Source organism: Balaenoptera ricei, chromosome 12 (genome assembly GCF_028023285.1).
Source record: "Balaenoptera ricei isolate mBalRic1 chromosome 12, mBalRic1.hap2, whole genome shotgun sequence".
NCBI lineage: Eukaryota > Metazoa > Chordata > Mammalia > Artiodactyla > Balaenopteridae > Balaenoptera > Balaenoptera ricei.
Genome location: NC_082650.1, coordinates 81488175 through 81512332, shown reverse-complemented (window position 1 = coordinate 81512332; position 24158 = coordinate 81488175). Strand labels below are relative to the sequence as shown.

Sequence of the window (24158 nt, the reverse complement as noted above, 5' to 3'; positions counted from 1 at the left end):
TCTGGGGTTTTCTCTCACCTCCCTCACAGCTAAAATCTTTCAACCTGACAATGCCCTTGAAAGCTAAGCCGCCGGGCAAGTATTATCCTCATTTTACAATAAAGAAACAAACCTAGACCCTTTCCCTTCAATCCAGACCCTGTTATCTACAACAGACTTCCAAATTGTTTCTCTCGACAGTACTGTAAAAAGCAAAGAAGAGCAAACAGCTACCACAGCAGATCTTTATGATATGCTGCCAGATTCCACTGTACTTAAACCCGAATGTTACCATAAATATCATTCTCGATAGCACAACCATATTTGTTATAATATTAACCTTTTAAACTTTTTACACCTAACACTTCACCCCACCAGATTTTGAGTAAATCGATGCTCCAGAAAGATGCAATACACTTATTCTTTTACTTCCAGGTCAAATGGCACATTGATGCCAATGCCAAAGAGGGAACTGTGGACCCACGGAATCAAGTGCTCACATGCCCTTGTGCACTGACTCTTGATTATCTGCCCAGCCTCATCGATGGCCACACTCCCACTGCAATTGACACTCCCACGATACAGGATTCAGTACTACTCGTATGATCTTACGTCTAGAAACTGATAAACTCCAAATTAATCTCAGAGATAAATGTTGAATATTTCTAAAACTAATTTTCTTACAGCACTACTATGAAATTATCATCTATGCTTTCAGGCAGAATTGAGATAAGAAAAGAAATAGAAATAGTTCAATTCCTCATAAAAAAAAGTTTCTAATTGAAAGTCAATATCATAAATTGGATATGTGATTAATACTACAGGGGTTACTGTTATAAAAACTCTCTTAGAACTCTATTTCATGATTTTATTTTGATTTCATCTTCTTCCTCCTACCCCTTCCCCCTCTTTTTTTAAAAAAGATTTTTAAATGGTTATTGATTTCCTAACATAAACATCTGTTTGGATGAAAAACTTGGCATCATTTTTATGTTGGTTGTCAGGATTCAAATAGATTTGAAATTCCATTTTCCAGATTTCTTATCTGTTCTTTTCTGAGAGTGTATATTTCTATCAAATTTATATTTATTTGAATAATCTTCCGTAACTCTTGCCATTGAGGTCACCATAAGGGCACCTAGAAAATGTTCTTCACAAACATCTTTCCACAAGATCTCTCATGGGAGAGAAAACTGAAAACTACTTTACATTAGTGAAGTAGTCTCAATTTTCCAAATTTGCCCAGGAAAGGAGTTTAAAAGTGCTATAAGGGCATGCTTCAAGGTTGAAATAGAAAGCTCAAGCCTTTGACCAGGGCTGCCATCCTACTCTGTCAGGGGAAAACTTTTGGCAAGCCCTAACGCCCCTTAGTATAAAGACAATCTGCCACCAGAATTTATGGCTGAGTCTCCACTGACACCCGTAAGTTAAGAGTTATCTACTTTTTACCATCCATACGTTCTCCAGTTTCTCAGGGCTACCCACTTAAAAGCAAAGGGTCCTTAATGACTGCTTTCTCTAGCACAAAACTCCCCCCATTGTATTTATTTTTGTTTAAACAATTATCTTTTAAAGAGGTTTGAACAATAATTTTAACGCCTTAAAATATTTACACTTGGAAACACCATTTTCAGAGCTACTTATTCCTTTGTGCAGATCTGTATTTCCACGGGTCACCATTTTCCTTTTGCCTGAAGGACGATATTTAAACATTTCTTGCAGTGCACTGTTATCTGTAATCATTCCAGGTGGTTCTTTCTCTAGCCTTAGATAGTTCCCTCATGCATATGAGCTGATCAGTATTCAGCTGAATACTCCAGGGGGCCATCTGCAGATTTCTGGGTTCTTCTCTCTGTCCAGCTCTTTTCTCTTAGATACTCTGTCCCTAACCACCCTTGCTTCCCCAGACTCTCAGGTCCATCCCGTGTTGCACAGATATCCATCCTCATGTGAATTTCCCCTCCCATGTCTGCCTACAGGCCTTCTCCTCACAGAGCTCAGAAGCAAATCCAAGAGCTAAGCTACAGGGCCAATATCTAAGACTGAAAACAGGTATCTTCCCATCCCTAACAAAACATACCCTTTCCTTTTTGCCTGTTATGGGTTGAATTGTGTCCCCCAAAAGATATGTCAAAATACCTCAGAGTATGACCTTATTTAGAGATAGGGTTGTTGCAGATAAAATTCATTAAGATGAGATCATACCGGAATAGGATGAGCCTTTAATCCAAAATGATTGGTGTCCTTCTAAGAGACAATGTGAAGACCCAGGAGAATACTGCTTTGTGAAGAGACAGATGCACGCAGGGAGCAGGCCACGTAATGACAGAGGCAGAGACAGGAGGGATGAGGCTACAAGCCAAGGAATGCTAAGGGTTGTCGACTACCCCCAGAAGCTGGGAAGGAAGAATTTTATCCGGAGTCCCAGAGGGAGTGTGGCTCTGAGGACACCCTGATTTTGAACTTCTAGCCCTCAAACTGTGACAGAATACATTTCTGTTGTTCCGACCCACCCAGTCTGCAGTACTTTAATGCAGCCCTAGGAAACTAATACACAGCATGAAATGCTTAATCAAACCTGCTCTTCTATCTGCACCCAAAACTTTACCAAATACTTTCTGATATGTCTAAACTCCATTTGAGCCCAATATGAATTCATGAACAGGAAGGAAAAGTATCTAACTCTATGTAGATGAAAACTATTGCCTGCCATATCGGTACCCTATGTACCCTAAGAGGATTTGGGATGGAGAAAAGCAGGGTAATGGCCCTAGATAGTTAAGGTGCATATCAAAGGAATTATTTCAATGAGCCCAGACCCTTGCATCTTCTCATACATAGAAAAGCACTCAATTCATTAACCTGAAATGTCTGGTTTTCTTTAATTAGCAGTAATCTTTTTTTTTTTTTTTTTTTTTTTTTTTTTTTTTTTTTAATTAGCAGTAATCTTTTGATGCTCTGACTACCTGATTTTTATTGCAGAACTCCTATATATCCTGGCTCCTCCCTTACCTCTTGGAAGAAGTCCCTCAGAGCCATCTGATAGACTATCTTCTGGGCTTAAGTCCTCAGTTTTGTCCATCAAATAAAACATAATTCTCAACTTTTAGGTCGTGCATTGTTTTTCAGTCAACAACTAGCAGATGTTAAGAAAACTTCATGGAGGAATTTATTTTTAATCTGCACCTTACGTTTTGGTCAGATTTTGCCATCTATGGGTTCCTAGAAAGGGATTCCAGGAAGAGGGAATACCATGTATATTCTTTTCTCATCTTTAATTCTGACGGTAATTCAGTTTAAAGGACCAAACCTATCAGCACTTTATTTATTATTATTAATTTTTTTTCTCTTTTGCTTTCATAGAGTAAATTTAACTTCTCTGTCTTTCATTTGGAAATGGAAGCTGACTTTTTTTTCGCCTAAATACAACTGATCGGTTGGGTAATCACAGTTCAGATAATGGAACATCAGAAACTGTAATTATCCATGTAAAAACACAGATTGCTCATGCCTCTATCAAACAAACAGAAGCCTGCAGTGAAAGCCAAGTGGTGGTCAATTCTATGCATTTGAATTATATACATAACTCTAGACTAATAAAAATTCAAAATACTGTCCTCATTTACAAACAGAGATTATTTTTTGTTTTATTTTCTCGGTTTTCAGGGCAAGTACATTACTAGTATATCTCAATGTCATTTTTTAAGCATTCAATACTAATGTCACACATCGAATCATACAAAAAATCTGCTAACAATTTAATTTGTCTATTGTAATCAATAGGCCCCTCCTGCCCTTGGGATAAGATTATTGTTTTTATCTCAATTGTTTCTGTTATACTGTGAAAATAAACTGAGTCGAGTTTTCCTTCCATGCAGAGATCTTATAATACAGCTACAGGACCGGGCGTTTATTGTAGGTGAATTGATAAAGGTTTCCTGTGGAAGTTCTAAGGCCACACTAACTTTGGGGATCTTAGAAAGGTCACTGTTAGTGTCCAAATTTCTGTAGTATCTAACTTTGCCAGTTACTCCCATTATCTTTCTTAAAATAAGTATATTCTACCTGCTAATGGACTGACTTCCTATATTTTAATAGTTCAGGGATTGATACCACCTTTAAATTACATACTGAATAGGAGCACATCGGTGTAGATGTAGACATTTACGTGGCTTAGCATTTTTAAATGAAAATGCTTTGAGGTTTCACCTAGACCTGTTTGTAAACCATGTTCCATGCTGCTCTGGATTCCTCAGAGGATCTGAAATGGCTTCATAACCCATGTAAAAGAGCTCCTGGACCCAATTTCAATGTGTGTGTGTGTGTGTGTGTGTGTGTGTGTGTGTAGGCTTCCCCAAACCAACAGCAATTTTCACACACCAGCAGGGAGTCCCAGAATTCACTCAATTCTGACACTACCTACCCTGAGATAGAGTCAGATTCCACAGGTAAAAGACTTGCTCCCACAAGACCTTCCTCCGCTTCAGGTGCTGGTCCCAAGCCCAGGTTGTTACCTGTGCTTCTGATAGACTGACTATACATCAGAGGTTCCCATGATCCCTTCCTTGGGTTTGATTAATTTTCTAGAACAGCTCAGAGAAGTCAGGAAAACTCATTTACTCACTAGATTATCAATTTATTATAAAAAGATATAACTCAGGAGCAGCCAAATAGAAGAGATGCATGGGGCAGGGTATGGGGGAAGGGGTAGAGCTTCCATGCTTTCTCCAGACGTCACTCTTCCAGCACCTCCCCATGTTCACCAACCTGGGAGCTCTCAGAACCCTGTCCTTTCAGGTTTTTGTGGAGGTTTCACTACACAGGCATGTTTAGAATTTGCTTTTTAATAACATTCATTGGCTATACTGAAGCAAGAGGCTGCTAAGGCTATTTGAAATAAAACAGAACAACAAAAATTTCTCTTTTTTTGTGATACAGAAATGTCAATAACTAGGTATCTTCGAACAATTACATGGTCATAGTAGCTGGCATATTGCTGATATTTTAGCACAATAACTAAACTGAATCTGGTAATGGAGGGCTTGAAATGTTTTTGTGTTACAACTGGAGGTACAATGTCAGCAATGAAATTGAAAGTTAAATATGAGACTCAATAGGCAAAACTAAATAAATGTTTAATACTTGGGCAGATTATCTGCCAGAGTCAGGCACTGAGGGAGCTGAGGTTTTTAATGGTCACATTAAACATCCTTATAACAGCAGAAGATCTTTTATTAGTTTCTGCCAAACAGTAAATATTTAAACTTGCGGAGGAATAAGTCATTATCACCTTCCAGATTAAAGTCTGACCCACTGAGGGATTCACCAGATAGATCAATTAGTGATTCAAGTTTGAAACAATACTTTCCTTATATCCCTTAAACTCTCTGGCCCCCCCTCCAAGTTTCCTCACCAGCGTAATTAGGGACTTTGTTGTAGTTGTTAGTTTTTGTAGCCACTAGCTAGATGAAACAGGATTTTCTTGATATGATGCTTTCAAAACAAATATACATATATTAACTCACACCCTCATACAAGTAGCATCTAAATATTCAGGCTAGTATAAATCTTCAAATATATAATTTGAAGAATTAGATTTTGCAAGGGTGTTCTTACGGATCCGTAGGTAAGTTTTACACATTCAGACTTATAACGTACACTTATAATTATTAAAAACTGTAAATGATAGATGATGATAATGATAAAGATAGAGAGTTAGAGAGAGGGAGAGATGATAAGTAGATAATATATAGGGAGATGCAGGACATATTCAACTTCAGAAGAATAGCATTATTTATTATTTAGACACTGCTTACTCTGGTCCAGCAAAGACTGCACTCCAGCCTTCCCAGGAAGACGATTATTCCATGCCCTTTCCTTAAAGAGCTTCAGAAGAGCAAACGTCTGGCAAATATATCCTAATTATTCCCAAATCAAAATCCAAAAGTTTCTAACATCTACCCTACATTTATCTTACTTGTTCTTTTGGTCTATACCTTTTGGCCCAACCTTTCATCGAGCTAAAAACCACTGTCATTGAATAGACTTCAGAATGAAATTATATCACTTCTCTAAGCTTTATCTTCTTAAGGCTAGACAAAGTAAAGCTCTTTAAATTTCAATTATAAGGGTTATTTTACAGTAAATAGTTCTACAGTGAATAAGGGAAATAAAAACCTTTTGTCATCAATGAACTTTCCCAGCTCAGACCTGAGAATTAGACAAAAGCCTACCATCCCCACACCTGGCCTGATTAGGAGAGGGAAGCATGATGGCCTGTTACCTTTATAAATACAATAAAAGGGAAGGGATTACAGATTATTCTTGGTCTGCCCTATACAGGAAAGAACAGAAAGTAAGGACTGAACATTGTGTTAGACTTAATGTTTCCAGACCCATTATCTTACCAAGTCTGGATTTACCAGGTATGTTCTTCAATTGAATCCCAAGAACATATAACTTCATCTCTTGGGGTTACCTCTAAATCTTCTTTAGAGCTTCTTCAAAGAATTTTCTCTTAATCACCTTTAAGAAACTCAAGAGCTCTAAGTCTCTAAGCTAATACAGCACCATAAAGATTTCTAGTCTCTTTTGTATGCAAATATTGGAGAAAAAAATTCATTTTAAAACCTTTTTATGAATATAGCTGCTTTCACAGAAATCAGGTGCAGTCATCTTGTCTCAGGTTCAAGTTCAGTTTTTTGCTCAGCTGTTAACTCAAGACTATTATAGTTTCAAGGTGCTTACTGCACACAAACTTCTTCTTTCTTACTGTTTGAACTCTTAAGTGATTCTCTGGTTCTTTATACTTTATTTTGTATTCCCTTAAATGGCTTTGATCAAGTCAATTAAAAGCCAGAGGTTTTAGCTGTGTACTAATGCTTTCACTAACATTGCAGCAGACTTTCAAATTTCTGAGTAAAGATGATTCCTCATTTTGTATAATTATAATTTGTATACCAATGCAGTGAGTTGCCCTAAATCACTCCTAAGCCATTTACATTTCTTGGTTGAAAACTCTCATCTATAATCTAAGAACACATTGGTATTTCTTATAACTCAACAACGAAAGAAAAAAACAAAACAACTTAAAAATGGGCGAAAGTTTCAAACAGATATTTCACCAAAAAAGTATATAAGTAGCAAATAATCATATGAAAAAACGCTCGATATCATCAGTCACTATGAAAATTAGGGAATGCAAATTAAAACTACGATGAAATAAACTACCATACGATCTAACAATTCTGTTCCTGAAGAAAATTAAAACACTAATTAGAAAAGATATATGCACCCCTATGTTCATTGCAGCATCATTTACAATAGCTAAGATATAAAAGCAACCTGCATGTCCACCAATGGATAAATGCATAAAGAAGATGCGGCATAAATAGTTAAGCACACACCTAGCATAGATTCAGCCATTTCATTCGAGGATAAAAGGAAATACATGTACTTACAAAGACTTTACAGGAATGTTCAGAGCAGCTTCATTTGCAAGGACCAAAACCTGGAAACAATCAAAATGTCAGCCAACAGGTAAATGGATAAAATAAATTGTGGTGTATCCTTATAATGGAATACTAGTCAGCAAAAAATGGAATAAACAACATGGATGATCTCAAAATAATTATTCCAAGTGAAAGTAGACCAAAAAAAAAAAAAGTCATACTGCATGATTTCATTTATATCAAAAGGCAAATTAATATATAGCAATAAAAAGCAGATCTGTGGTGACTTAGGAATGTGGGGACATGGCGCAGAAGGAGATAAACCAGAGGAATTACAAAGGGACAGAAGGAAAATTTGGGAGTGATGAATATGTTCTCTGTCTCCATTATGGTGATGGTTTCATAGGTGTATGCATATGGCAAAACTTATCAGATTTTACACTTAAAATATGTGCAGTCTATTGTATGTAAATTTTGCCTCCGTAGCACAGAATAAAATTTTGTTTTCCCTGTTTTTTTGAACTTTATATAGATAAAATTATATTGTAAGAATTCTTCCATTTCATACCATTTTTTTGACATTCATTCTGTTGACTGATTAGCTATAGTTTATTTTCACTGTAGTATGGTGTTATTGTGTATAAATGTATCACAATATATCAATTTTGCTGTTACAAAAAATTCAGGCTCCTTCTACTTTTTGGCCATTGTGGGCAATGCTGTTTTATACATTTATGTCCTTGTCTCCTGGTGCACATTTGGAAGCATTTCCTTGGAGTAGATTTCTAGGAGTAAAATGTAGGATATTTGCATGTTTAAATTTTCTAGGGAATAGCACACTATTTCCCCCCACTAGCAGTGGATGAGAGTTCTTTCAATCCACAAATTGTTTAATACACACGATACGATCTGATTTTTTAATAGCTGCCAATCTGCTGTACGATATAATTTCATCCATACTTTTGCCTCTGCTGCCATAACAAAATACCATATACTGGGTGGCTCTACGGTCAGGCTGCTCAAGATGGCTGTTCTCTTGGTCTCTGTACATCCCCTGCTGGACAAGTGCCTGCTTCACCTACACCCTACTCACATGACTGACCTTTCTACATACTTGCCCCTGCCCCAGCTAGTGACTGTTCTAACACTAGATCAGAACTCTCCACTCTGCTTATCAAAGGGGCCATGAGAGGTGTGCCCCTCTGCTGGTTTCCCTCATAACCAATGAACCAACAGTTGCCATGTCCTGCCTGTCTCCTGTCTGCCAAGTCTTCAGTCTTGAAGCTGGGCAGGTACGGGCCTTGTAGGCCTGCAGGGTGCAGCCCAAGAGCAGCTTAAAACAGAAATTTATTTTTCACAGTCATGAAGTCTGGGGATCAGTGTGCTGGCATGGTCAGATTCTGGTGAGAGTTCTACCTGGTGGCCACCTTCTCACTATGTACTCACATTGCAAGCTAGGGGATCTCTCTCTCTCTTCCTTTTCTTATAAGGCCACTAATGTCATCATAAGGGCCCCACCCTCATAAGCTAATGTAACCTTAATTACCTCCCAAAGCTTTCTTCTCCAAATACTGTCACATTGAAGGTTAGGGCTTCAACATATGAATTTGAGGGGGAACAAAATACTAAGATCATAGCAGCTATAGTTTTAATTACTAAATTACCTAATTACTAAATAAGTTGAACATCTTTTTTGTATGATTAAGCACCATTTTTTGCCTCTGCTATAAAATGTCTGACCATATCTTTTGCTCATTTTCTATTGTAATGTTTGTATTTTTCTTGTTAACTCATAGGCATTATACTGAATATATATATATCTAAATTTATTCCTTTGTTAGCTATTTGTATTATAAATATCTTTTAGTTTGTGGCTTATAGCTTTACAGTAATTTTATTAATTGAGTATTTTAATTCTTTTTAATGATGTATAGTTGATTTACAATATTGTGTTCACTTCAGGTGTACAGCAAAATGATTCAGTTATATATATACATTTTTCAGATTATTTTCCATTATAGGTTATTACAAGATATTGAACATAGACTATTTTAATTTTAATGTAGTTACATTAATATTTTTATGATTTTTAAAAATTTGTGTGACATCTTAAAGAGTTCCTTCCTTCCCTAGGATAAGATCATAAAAGTATTAGCATCATTATTTTTCACAAAGTTGTAAATTGGCATTTAATCCACTGGGAATCGGGGATTTGTGTTTGTTTGTTGAAATTAATTACTGATCAACACGGTCTTTGACCAACAGTAATGGCCACTGGCATAGTATTAGAAAAATAAGAAGATCCTTAAGCCTTGATGATGTTATTGAGCCCCTAAATAAACCCCAGAACCACCTATTTCCAGACTTCTTACTATATAGGATAATAATGTCCTTATTGCCTGAGCCACTCTATCTGAATATTCTGTTACTTGCAGCTAAACTCTTGCTATTTGTTAAAAGATGCTACAATTACCCGGGCACCTTTTCCTAAGTGTGATTGGGAAACAGCAGAAAAGTCAGAACAAACTAGCACAACCCTGATCCAACTGGTTCTTATCTAGTTGCTGGAGTTTACATCATGCATTGATTGTTACTTAATTGGACCAGTTACCTTCTTTTTGTTGAAGATCCTTCTCTGATTATAAGACATTAGGGTCCAAAACAGAAAAGGAAGCTGTAGGCTTTTGTTGCAAAACAAGACACAGTTTTAGTATTGAGCGCAGCCCTCACCTTTGATTCCTTGTTATCGATACTGAGAATCAGCAACCTCTTCAAACAGCTCCCCTGAAATAGCCTTGATCATGGAGGCTGGCGGGACCTAAGAGAGATTTAATGCACCATTAGTGGTACACATGGTGCCGTTCTGAGAACAATGCACTTGGTAGAACATTATTGCAACCAGCGGGCTGTATTAATGTCTTATGAGGCTGTAAACTTGTTGAAAATGCACCTGAATTCTCAGAGGTGAGGAAATGAAGATGTAAGTAATCCTGGGCTGAGTGTTTAGCTTTGCAGTTTATTTTCTGCTTGACAATAATGGGAGAAGGAGCGGCAAACTCCTGTTACTTGTGATTCATGCAGCAATCCTCTTACACCTCAGGTGGACAACTTTGAGAAGATGCAGCTGTTTGCATCTTTATACCCAAGAGAATGATCCTCCCCATCTGGACTGTGAAGATTGGACAGTGTGAGGCACCAGACCAAACTCATTATGTGCAATTTGTTCCAATTAATATGAAAGCCTACCATTTCTCCAAAAGCACCTCCTAAGGTAAACAGTGAATATTTTACAGATTCTGTTGATTAGGTTAACCAGAGCATAAGGCATTATGACCATCAGTCCCCAATTACGATGCTTAATGGGTATAACAAAGCCTCTCATTTTCCAGGAAAACAGCCTCTTTGGCCTGACCTTTCAAATCCCAAATCCTTTTATTACTTTTCAGTTCCTTTTGTAGGATATGACCTCCAAAGAGAATGTATTAGTTAGCAAAGTTTGATGATAAAACCCTATACAAAACAGGTACCCCTTTTAGAAGTGGAGAAGCTGAGCAGAGCACAGGCTACATTGAGAAGTCAGACCTGGGACCTGAGTCCGATCATGCCTCCATGCACTGGGTGAATTGAAGTAGATTATCCCCTCTGCCTTGTTTTTCTCATCTGTTTCCTAATAGGAGAAGCTGAACTAGATTTCATCTATAAAATTCTTTGTGTTCACCTCCTCAACTCTGAATTCTAGGAATCCATCATTTTATGCTGCTTTTGTTGGTATTCAAGACACTCCCTGTCTCATCCCCTTTAACGAATTCCATTAAACAACTAACAAAATCTCATCTCTTTTAGAAAATGTTTCTTAGTTTTCAGAGAAACGTAGGAACTCATAATTTTGTTACTTCTAAAAGTCTTCATTTGTGTATGTGTGGTTTTGCTTAGATCATGAAGAAAAAGCTATAATCTATGGACTGACATTTAAGGTGAGAGAATCACTCAGAAGCACGTGTACATGTTACTCCACACCCGTGTATGTAACGTTGCGTCGGAGGCCAACAGGGTAGGAAAGAAGTGTGAGGAAGGGTCCTGTGGAGGTTCTACAGCAATAGAAGCAAGGGGTCCACGGTCACCTGGCATGACAACCTGGCGATGTGCCCTTGTGTCTCCCTCCCTGACACAACCAGCTGGGAGCATCGGGCACAGTGGGGGCACCGAAGCTGGGTAATTCCTGCCCAACGTAGCACGTCTTTACTGGGAAGTCTTTGCTTTGGGGCTTCTGATAGGCCTGGCTGAGACTTTCTCAGAGCTTCCCTGCAGTATGAAGTCCTTTCTATCCAATGCCTTCCCTTTCACAGATGTCAGGCCTGCACCAGTTGTGATTGAAAGCTTTCCCTGCCTTCTCCTACCCTCTCTCTCCTTTAGCCTTCGTGGGCGTTCCCCTTAGTAAAGCTTTTGCATGTCTCGTTCCACCTTGGTGTCTGCTTCTCAAAGGACCCACCAAATCATACAGGACTACGTGGAATAAGCAATATTCCAGACTCTCTGGCATCCAGGCGTGACCACGTGTAACTATGTGGTTATAGGTGGATATGATATGTAATAGCCTTGAAGGGATCTAACAGAAGGAGTCTTGGCCTTCTCTTCCCATGGTCTCCACCCCACTACCTAGAATAGCGGCATAATGGTTAGATCCACAGCAGCTAACTCAGATCACAAAGTGGAAGCAGTATACTTAGGTTACAGATCCCTGATGACAGAGGAACTGTCGTATCAGCCTGGATGATCCATGTTTCCATGAGAAAGCAAAATGGTCAGCGCTGTTTTTGCTTTCCTATCAGACAGTGTAACATCGTCTTAACTTATACGGGTCCCTACCCTCCAAGGAGGCGGGGGAGGGGCAAATAAAACACTTATTAAACAGGAACCAGTGCTGACAGCATGGAAAAGTGTCTCTCCCTCTGTCTCTCTCTGTCTCTCTCTCTCTCTCTCACACACACACACACACACACACACACACAAAATTCAGAGAAGGGGACATCACTGCCAACTGTAGTATCTGGGGAAGGAATTAACCTAGACTTGGAAAGATGATTAGAATGTAGAAAGGAAGACTGTAGACTGGGAAAACAACCTGAACATACTGTTACTTTTGCATTAAGAAAGAGACTACCCTGAACACAACAGAGATGATTTGGTGGCCAACAGTGCAAAATAAAATTAGGAGGGGGGAAACCCTGAAAACTCTGCTTAGGCAACATCCTAAAGAAACCTGTGCTGGTTATTTGCCTACTGGCCCTGAGGTCTATCCCCTGCCCTTCTCTATTTTGCTGTGTATTACAAGGGCCTGATCCCTCAAGCCACACTTACAGGCTCCTTTGACTAAGTCTTCTTATGTGGGTTTGGCCAATGGAAAGTACTGGCAAGATACTGGAGAACACAAGGATGCATGATACCAGGGTAACATTTCCTCTTATTCTTCTACAGTCAAGGTCTCTAGTAGCTGCTATGTTTCCTCAGTTATTCCAACTTCTGCGACACAGCCCTGGCTCCTGGGCTCAGACACTCTTCCCTGTGTTCCTCTAGTCGAGGGGTTAAAGTGACTTCTTGTAGTGGCTAAATTTTATATTACCTCGCCTTTTCCTGTTTGTCCTTTTGGCAATTCTGACAAATTAGTATTCAATTGCCTGTGTTAAATTCCTTCTGTTGAATTACCTGGTTTAGTAGATGGTGTTGCTACCCTGTGCCTATGCCTGCGACATTCATTTATACACAGTGGAGACTGCTTAATGTAAATATCTGCACTTACTGATCTAAAGGTTTTATTTAACCATAGGAGTACGTTCAGTCATGCATAAGGAAAGCCAGAAGCAGACAATGATGGGCAGGAGGTTGATGGATTAAAAACCAGGTTCCTCACCCTGGAGCGGAGGGACGAGGGTAACTCCGAGTTGTGTATCACTTTCTCTCCTAGTTCCCTAGAAGGATTGAGTCCCAGCTGCCTATGATGGTACCTGGTTTGATCATACACATTTTATATTGGCTTCCTTCTCTTACCTGTCTTAACTCCCTGCTCATTACCAGTGTTCCAAATAAATTACTTGCACTTGAATCCTTGTCTCAGGATCAACGTCTAGGGAAACTGAAACCATGGCAACTGGATTAAGTTTGATACCCTAGGCAAGACATTAAAGAATGTAGAAACTTTTCTTGAACCTCCATGCCCATCAATCTCCCACAGCTTCCTGTGAAAACATCTTTATCATAATAGCACTTAATTCGTGAAGCTGAAATTATCTGTTTACATTTCTCTCTTTTCCAAGAAATTGTCATTCCTCCCACTTAGTGCTTTTCCTGGCACAAAATAGCAATCCATTAAATATTTGTTGAATGAAATAATGAATGACAAAACAAGAAGAAAGAAAGTCTGGGGGAGAAGAGAATCTCACCACTGTACTCAGTACAGTGCCTAACAGGTCAGAAGACACTCAATAAATATCAATTAATGGGATTAATAACTGAATGAATTTGGTGACAACTAGCTTAGAGGTTAGAGTTGAAGACTTGGGACTGGATGAATTCTTTGAGGAACTGCATAAACAGAAAAGAGAATACTGGTATTAAATGAGATAATTTTGTGGCAAGAGGACTATAGTTGAAAAATTTGAATGGAAAAAATACGAAATATAAATTCTGATGACATAATTTCCTATGACTTCCTTGAAAATGACATGAGTCAATAATCAAGGAGATGTCTAAAGAAACCAATATGCAATAATTAGTATTTCAGAGTTACATCAAAATCGAGCATTTGGACAAAGGTGACTAGGTTCATATATAATGCTTGGAAAATTCACTACAGAGAGCTTCATGAATGATATACTGAACTTAGAATTATTTAAAATTGTGTTTTAAAATTAGTTTTACTATAGTTGTTGCTTACAAATCACAGGTTTTTTTCAAAAAGTAAGTGCTATGAAGTTTTTAAGAGGTCATACTTGTGTAGTCATAAACTTTTCTTTTAGTTTTAAAAAAAGGCTTAGAAGAATTATACAAGTCCCTCCACTTCTTTCATTAATTAGCCCAAAGTATAATATTAATTTTGGGCTAGTATTAATTAGCCCAAGTATAAACTTTATGATATTCTTATGTATTTACAGAATCAGGTCCTTTAAAAACTTACATTCAGATAAATAAACTATGGGCAGATATAACTTAATGCCTGGTGCTACATTATAGCCATCATATGATAAGAATACACATTAAATACTTTGTATTTTTAACAAATATTTCTTAAGATAAAGATTTCATGACATGAATCCTGGGAAAAGCCAGACGTCAGTGACACAGACTCTTTTTAAATTTTTTAAAAATAATTTTGGCCTTCCCTTTTTCTTTATTTTTTTAAATACATTTATTTATTTGTTTGTTTGTTTATTTATTTATTTTTGGGCTGCATTGGGTTTTCGCTGCTGCACGCGGGCCCCCTCTAGCTGCGGCGAAGAGGGGCCACTCCTCGTTGCGGTGCATGAACTTCTCACCGCGGTGGCCTCTTCTGTTGCAGAGTATGGGCTCCAGGCACACAAGCCTCAGCAGCCGTGGCACGCGGGCTCACAGGTTCTAGAGCACAAGCTTGGCAGCTGTGGCGGATGGGCCCAGCCGCTCCGTGGCATGTGGGATCTTCCCGGACCAGGGCTCGAACCTGCATCCTCTGCGTTGGCAGGCGGACTCTGCGCCACCAAGGAAGTCCCATTGGCACAGACTCTTGATAAGGGAATAAAAAAATCAATCTGAAAAGACTGCTTACTGTTTAAGCTACTTGTCTGCCTAATTCAGACTCCACGGTAAATATTTGTTTTTGTCCAAGAATTCTAATTCCCAATGAAAACCCTGGATAATTGTATATTTGGGTAAGTAACAATAGCATGCTATCCCATGACAATCCTCAATAATGTGAGCTATGTGTTATAGTGTTTTACATGTGTTAATTCTCAAGAGAGCTTGGCACAGAGGGAAACTAAATATCACTGGTATTCATTTTATTGCGTCAAATACATTGTTTTATGAAATTATACAATTTTACTGGAAGCTATTATAATAAAATGTAAGTAATAGATCTAAGACATATCACTATTAAAAACATAGGTAATAAATTTAATACCAATTAGAAACGTGAAATTCTATGCTAAATTTTTCAGAAAAGAAAGTCAGTCTTCCTACCTCAGTCTATGTCAATCTAACCTTCTTCCTGCTCTTCACAACCTAAATTCAAATACATCATAGAAGACAAAGATAAAAAATGCATCATCCAGGCTTCCCTAGTGGCACAGTGGTTGAGAATCTGTCTGCCAGTTCAGGGGACACGGGTTCGAGCCCTGGTCCAGGAAGATCCCACATGCCACTGAGCAGCTAAGCCCACGCACCACAACTACTGAGTCTGCACTCTAGAGCCCGTGAGTCACAACTACTGAGCCCACGTGCCACAACTACTGAAGCCCATGTGCCTAGAGCCCGCGCACCACAACGAAGAGTAGCCCCCGCTCGCCGCAACTAGAGAAAGGCCGCGCGCAGCAACGAAGACCCAACACAGCCAAAAATAAATAAATAAATAAATAAATTTATTTTTAAAGAAATGAATCATCCTATTGTGTTCCCTACTTTCCCATCACCTAGCTCTTTATTTTATTTTCTGATAAAGCCTCATCTGGTGGAAACAGTTTTTCCTGTTTATAACATTGTAAGTTCATAGCATTGTTTGTATTATTGCCTGCTCATCCACCACTGTCATCCCACTCTGAGACATTAGTAAATTTTGAATATGAGAAAATGACCAGCAACTGATGGAATTAGTCTAAAATTTAATCAAATTAGGTTTTACATAACTCCAATGAGATACCATTCCTTTTAAACAACCACACAGATTTAATACGCTGAAAGAGAGTTTAGAAATTTCTTTTAATACCTCTAATTCACAGAAGAGAAAACTGAGGTTCAGAAAGCTTAAAATGACCAAAGGTCATATTATTGCAAGTTAATGGCAAAGCACTGGGAGCCTAAGTTGTCTGCCTCCCATCTTTGGAAATTTTTTTCATTATAGAATCACCTTGAGGTTTTCAGCTTCTTTTACATTGTGTTGTATGTTTTGGCTTCCATGACTAATAGTATTTCCTGAAAAAAATCATTCTAAGTAATATTTCATTGATAAAAATTTCCTTGGATACAAACATAATTATTCCACTAATTGGTGAACAACTTTTAATTGAGCAATTACTGTATACCAATCACTATTATAAATTCTGAGAATATGGAAGTCAAAAAACCAAATAAAAATCCTTGCCCTCACTGGAACATATAATCTAAGTTACACATTTTAGTTTATAATTGTCATATTCCATCTTGGTCAATGAAATTGTGTCTTTGGTTAGAATTGTTTTAGACTGGGAGTTTATGTCATTTCTTTTTTTTTTTTGAATCTTTATTTTATATTGGAGTATAGTTGATTTACAATGTTGTGTTAGTTTCAGTTGTACAGCAAAGTGATTCAGTTATACACATACATATATCAATTATTTTTCAAATTCTTTTCCCATTTAGGTTATTACAGAGTATTGAGCAGAGTACCCTGTGCTATACAGCAGGTCCTTGTTAGTTATCTATTTTAAATATAGTAGTGTATGTCAATCCCACATATGTTATGCTATTTCTAAAAAAAACTCTCTGAATGACAAGATCAGCAGTAGTTATAATTTTCAAAACTGGAATAATTGATAAAGGAATATAGCAAGCAACCTAAAGAATAAAGAAAGGTACAGCTTTCACAGTGCCAGGCCTGTGGGGAGAGAGTACTCTGGCTGACTTACGTAAGAGCAGACAAATACAAGTGAATGCAACAAACATGTATCCAGTTACCATGTGACATGTTAGCCCTGCTACCTAGCTTGCTATTTAATTACATGCACCTAGAACTGTGTGTGCCACACCACAAGTGCTCAATAAATATCCTGAGAATGAAAGAATGGATTATGTAAACCAGATATTGTACTAGATTCCAGAGATACAAAGATGAATAAGATACGGTCCCATCTTGTAAGAAACCCATAATCTCATAAGGATCATAATGTTCATTAAATGTCTTCTATTGACAAAACACTACCCTTGGCACTGCATTGAGGATAAATAAAACAAATGAAACACAAGTCTTCTCTCAGGAAGCTTATTTTATAATAAATATCTTGAAAAACAAGACTATGGACAGGTTTCATTTTTACTGGTAACGATCAGCAAAATTTTCATAAAAGCAGTGATATTTGAGTTGGGTCCATGACTTCAGCTGGACTATTACTACCTCTCTGTTTTCATTCCCTGTAAGAAACATCAAGATTTTAAGGCGGCATGGTCAAATAAGAATCAGACTAACCAAAGCCCTTAAAAAGAGAGATAATGAAATACCTAGATAATGTTTAAGGTCATCTTTGGTCTCTTGTACAATGATCTCCCCATCTTAGCAGAATCATTCAAAATGAGGTGCAATTCCCAAAATATACATTGTTTTTTTCTGAGTCTTCTTATCTCTGACCCAATGCTGTTACCTCTGCCAAAGATGACCTCCCAAAATATATCCTGTCCTGGGTCTCTCCAATACTACCCTTAGGTTGATTTGCTGGGAGGAGTCACAGAACTCAGAATATAGTCATACTCATGGTTGTGATTTATTACAGCTGAAGGATAGAAGGTTAGGATATATATACAGCTTGCTGATATACTATCAGCCAAGGGAAAAGGTACATGGAGTGAGGTCTGGAAGAAACCAGGTGCAAGCTTCCAAGAGTCTTCTCCCAGTGGAGTCACATAGGATGCACTTAATCCCCCAGCAAAAAGTTGTGACAGTACATGTGAAATATTGTCTATTCGGGAAGCTCATTAAAAACTCAGTGCCAGAATTTTTAATGGGGGCTTGGTACATAGGCACCCCTTACCCGGCACCTTAGCACATATCAAATTTCTAGACTCCTAGAAGGAAACCAGAAGGTCAGCAAAAGTGTATTGTTTGTATAAACAGTTTAGGCATTTTTATCAGGGCATGGAAGAAACAGTGCTGAAATCTGAGTTCTCTAGACACTCAAATAAAACTGATCACTCTCTCCTTTCCAGCACTACCATAATGGGTACACAACTTCAGTGTTGCACTCATTACATTATATTGTTATTATTGGTTTCTCTGCGTCTGATCCATAACTGCAAGCTCCCCGAGGGAATGAGTCTTAAGCATCTTTGTATTCCCAGTACTGATTGCAAGGGCTGAGACATGACAGGCTCTCAATAAGTGCATGATGAATGAATGGACAAACTAATAAATTATATAAACCAGTTTAACATTCTAGTACATCTCTATATACAGACAGGCTCATTCATAACATAAGAATCCATACAAGTTATATTGTTATAAAGATGTTCTTTTGATTGTCAAAATGACTGAGGGTGTTATTGGAATTTAGTAGAATTTAGTAGGAAGCTAAACAGCCTGCCATTCCTGAACAGTCTTACACAATGATGGATTATACTGTTCAAAATACTAACAGCATCTGCATTGAGAAACAGTGGCATATACCAATCTAGGCACACTCTGGAAATCAGCGGTAGGGTCAAGCCCATCCAAACCACACAGCAACTTTATAGAAATATATGTTAGGGAGATGCTCCAAATATTCACTACATTGACAGAAAAAAATCTGAGAAATACAGGAAAGCACAAACAGAAAATAAAATCATCACTAAGCATTTCTCCTTTTTGAAATATGTTCTTTCATGACATCATAATCTCTTGTTTGTTCTCCTATTTGCCTAGGACGCTCCTTTTGAAATTTTGTAGCTCTTCTCCTTCTGGGTCTTTAATGAAACCCCCCTTCCTCTGCTTCTCTTTTCTTCTATATAGTCTTCCAAGGTGATCTCATCTAGTTCCATGGCTATAAATAGAATCTACACATTAACAACTCCAAAATATTTATCTACAGCACTGAGATCCCCCAATCTTCCCAGAACTCCAGACTCGAAAACAAAGGCCTATAATACATCTCTAGTTGGATGCTTAATTGGCATCACAAATTAAATGGTACCAAACAGAAACATTGATTTCCTTCCCCGCCCTCAACTTACTCTGCCTTAATTTTCTCCATTTCAAAAAGTGGTACAACCCATCCTCATCCCTCCATTCCAGCTCAAGCCTAATACCTAGGATTTATTTTTGGTTACTCCCTTTTCCTAGATCCATATCTAATCTCTAATCAAATCCTGTCATGTCAATCTCCAAAATATTTCCTGAAAATCTCCATCTCGCTCTTTCTCCAGTACAATCATCATGATCCAAGTCTCCATAACCTATACTCTAGACCACTGCAACAATCTCCATGCCTCCCACAGTCTACTTCACAAAATCAGAGGAATCTTTTAAAAACAATAGTCTAATCATATCAGTCACACACCTTTCTTAAAAGTAAAAATTCCATTTGAAATTAAAATCTAAACTCATTATCCTGGCTTTCAAAACAGTCTAGAGGATGCCCACCTCCTAACCTTATCAGGCCTCATCAATGCAGCCTTCTTTTATTTCCTTGAATATGTCACACTCAGAATCTAAGTAGCCTCTTTGCAATAGCGGTAGTTTCTATAGCCAGCAATGTTCTTTAAAAAAATCTTGGGATGGCTTATCATAACTCACCTCAGATGACACCCGCTCAGAGAGAACTTTCCTGACCACACAGTCTAGAGCACTTAAGAAGCCATTCTTTATTATATTATACCATTTTAATTCTTATCATAGTACCTAGTCTATCTTACAAGTCTTCTTTCTTTATCCCCTCCCCATTTTTTCTTTTTTGTGTGTGTGTCTCCGTTTACTTTAATGTAAGTTGTATGAGTGTAGAGACTTAGTCCGACTTTCTCTCTCTGTATGCCTAGAACCAGAACTGTGCCAGGAACAGAGTCAGCACCCCACAAATATTTGTTGAATGATGAATAAATCAGTTCTGCCCCTTGTAAAAAATATAACAAACATTTTACTGTACATTCTTTTAGTACTGTTTATGCATACTGTGGTAATTAAAAAATATTGAATCTACTGTTTTAACTTCATTAATTCAGCTGATATCTCAAAATCCACTAATTAGATTAGCCTGGAACCTTGGGAGATATGATTCTACATTCTCTCTTTCAAAGAGCTTAATATTTAACAGAGTAAGGAGACACACCACACATCACAATCTAAAAGTTAATGAAAAATAAATCATTATAACAAATGAGTTGTCATAAGTCAGTGTCTAATCAAGTCCCAAAGGAGAACAAACCACAAGTTTTATAGGAGTTTAGAGAAGAGAGAGTTCTTAACCAACTGGATGAAAAATACGGCATTTTTATGATGTTGGGGCAGATAGAGAGAAGGGGTATAGGATGACAAGAGAACAGAATAGTAAGGTGAGAGAGGTAGCAGAAGGCTGTATCATAGAAGATACTGGATGCCAGACTGAGCTGCTTGGACTTAACAGCTTTCAAGTAGGAGGTGACATACTGAGAGCAGTCATAAAGAAAATTGATCTGACAATAATCTACAGAAGGAAATGGAAGAGTAGATATTGGAGGCAGGAGGACGAGTTGGGAAAGTCTCTGTAAAGAGTGAAACACGAGATAATTAGGGCTTAGCCTAGGATAGTGCTAATGCCAACCATGGTGGGAGGAAAAATGCTAACTATGTGAGGTGATGGATGTGTTAATTAACCTGAATGTGGTAATCATTTCACAAAGTGTACTCGAAATTTCTTGAAATTTACGTCACTTTACGTTATTAATGTTATCTGATTTATAAAGTTTGTGACAATTTTACAAAGGTTATGGATAGCATTCTGATTTTTTTCTCATCACTATGACAATCAAAAACCTTTAAATGCAGCAGTAATTGAAAGGCAAATTTAACATGAGTAACACAATTACTGAAAAACAAATTGCAACCTTTGTTCTTCTGACCAGTCTCCACAAAAAATATTCATGTTTTCAAATAGTACAGGTAATAGAAAGCTAAATATCACAGTTTACCCCTTGTTCCTTGCATTATCTAAAATAAGTGGGGAAAGCAGTCACAAAATCAAATAATTTGCAATGTATCAAATTTACCTCAAATAGATTCCAAAATTTACTAATGACTAATATATGAAATTTGTAAATTTTGTGTTTATGTCCTGCCTAGAAATATAGCTTAGTATGTAATTGAGCCCTGGAGAAACTGAATAAGAGGTATAGAATCAGTCTTAAATCAACTAACTGTGTAGCAACTGTCCATAATAGTTGCTTTGCAGCAGAACATGGTAAAGTCTAGAAAAATTATTAGTGTCACTCTTACTCTATAAGGTCTTTAGTCCTGTGAGGTTTCTATGGATAAATTATCATTTGACTTTAGCTTTCCTTAGAAGGAATCAACACAGCCCAGAGTATGAGTCAATGAGAGCCATTTTCTTTCTCACCTTGATTTTTCTCACATATTTTATCCATTTAGAGATAAATTGACACCAACAATGCTAAATCACATAAATTTTGCCTTACATGAACCTATGGAGATGTTTGAGAAATAAGGTTTCATCTTATATGGGAACACAGAAAAGGTCACTTTGTTGCAGGGAAGTCCTAGGGATTGTCAGTCTATGTTTGATCGGTCCTTAGGAAAGGGGGAAGTCTCTTGAATTTTGTATATGGTTCAGAACTATTCCATAAAAAATCTTAAAAAAAAAAAACAAACCCAAAAAAAACCTTGGCTGAAACTCTGAAAGATGAAGAATGCCATTATTTCTCCAGACATTAGTTTGGTTTCAGCTGCATCTGAGAACTCAAACTATATTCATAAATAATATAGTTTAAATTTTTAGATACCAAGATGAGGGGCAGAGATGCCAAGCGTGAAATTTGTCTACAAGCTACTAAATTGATAGTTGTTCCCTCCTGTAGGGAGCAAATTCAAGATGATGAAAGTTACCAGAAGTTCAGGAGAAACTTTTCTCATTTTACACACTTACTTTGTTTTTGTTTTTAAACGTGATATACTATATCTATCTGATCAGAACTATTAAAATCCCATTCTGTCTAGTGGCAGATTAAACAAGAGACATTCTCATTTTTAGGAAATTAGAATTTTAGAGTTCAGAGATCCACAGAAATGATACAATCCAAGTCTCTCATGGGAAAATGAGGCCCTAGAAGTTCAGTGGCTTGCCCAGGTCATACAGCTGGTAGAATCAGACTAAATACTTTGATCATACACAAACTATTTATTATGTCAGCAAATTTCTTCTTTTAAAAAAATCACTATCAACTAGGAGTATTTACACAAGGTAATAACTTAGCTTCTCCCTCCCATTAAATATGCATATATAAAAGTTTTCAACTTTTAAATGATCTTATACTCAAATTTGATATGTATCTGAGTTACCACTAGAATTTTTGGACTCAGAACTTTGTTGATTATAAAAATAATTAACCTCTATAAAAAGCCTGTCATAAATGTTATATGTATACCACATATGGTACAAATATTTGACTTTGTTTCCAAAGTACTATGCAAATGCTGTTAAAATGTAATTATAAAATATTTCTTGTTGCTCTCCACACATATTCCATAATGAAACAGGATGCTGATAGTATATTAAGAAAAATGCATTGTTATTTTCCTTTTATGGCTTGTCTAGAATTTCAGGGCAGTGTAGTTGAAAATCTCCCTAGTCTGGGAGGCTGAGTTTCTGGCCTTGATAGAACTGTCCATTCTCTTCTCATTGTAATATTCTCTACCAAATTAGAGTACTTGGTATGTATGTGAGAGCGCTACACAGACACATATAGACTAGTAAAGCAGTGGGATTCAGGTTCAGAAAAATTTTTTTTTAAGTTTTTAAATAGAACATGAAAGTTTAAGACAGGCTGGCATGTGTCTGCAAGTAGCCTAAAGCAAAGGTGTTTATAAAATCCGTTTAGTCAGCCTGCAGGAGACAGATACATGGCCTTAATCACTCAATTACACAACCAATGAAATGTGTTTACTTCCTACATGATTCTGTTTTACTCTTCCAGCAGATGCCTGTTATTCTTCTGGATTATGTGTACAAAAGTGTAATATAGGATCTGCCCAAGAAAATCAGGCTAGCTTCTCATCACATTATAGGAGACAAAGAGATGAAGATTGCTTTATAATTATACTACACTGTACAAAAAACTATGGAACTCCTCTCTGGACCGTAAAACTCCATGTTTAAAAAGCCATAAAAAGCCATCATCCATGTAATCTGGAAAGTGTGAGTTTGCAGGAAGCTCAAATAATTTAGCTAACAGCCATTTCCACTCCTGAAGTCCTGGCAATCATTGTTAAAAGTGAGATCCACATTTAATTCAACATTGACTGTATGGAATGGAAGTTAGTTCCTCTGGGAACTTCACTCCCATGCTCCTCATTTCTGAGCTGATTAAGCCTGCTTTTGAAACAGAGTTCCGTTGCCAAGTTTATGATTAACCTCTCCATACAAAATTGTATTCCTTTTTTTGTTCCAAACCCGTTCCCCTCAAGACTGAGGAATATCAAAGAAAAGGGGGGATTGAACCCTTGAAACCGTATACCAGCCCCTGTGTTCCTGTCCTTTGATGTAAAAGGCTTTTGCTTTAGTCTCCCAGGCCTCCCCTGAGGGTCAAAAGCTGGTTCAAGAGTTAATGATTAGG

The 24158-nt window shown here is 37.4% G+C and overlaps 1 long non-coding RNA gene across 1 annotated transcript in view; it reads right to left on the bottom strand.

Moving 5' to 3' along the window:
* Positions 1-7437: 7437 nt before the first annotated feature.
* LOC132376165 (uncharacterized) overlaps positions 7438-24158 on the bottom strand; it is a 47381-nt gene continuing 30660 nt past the window's right edge. Inside the window, exons 3-4 of the long non-coding RNA XR_009506234.1 lie at positions 10161-10248; positions 7438-7489 (exon numbers count right to left, since the gene is read on the bottom strand). This is a non-coding gene — a long non-coding RNA (uncharacterized LOC132376165). The remainder of the gene's footprint in view (positions 7490-10160; positions 10249-24158) is intronic.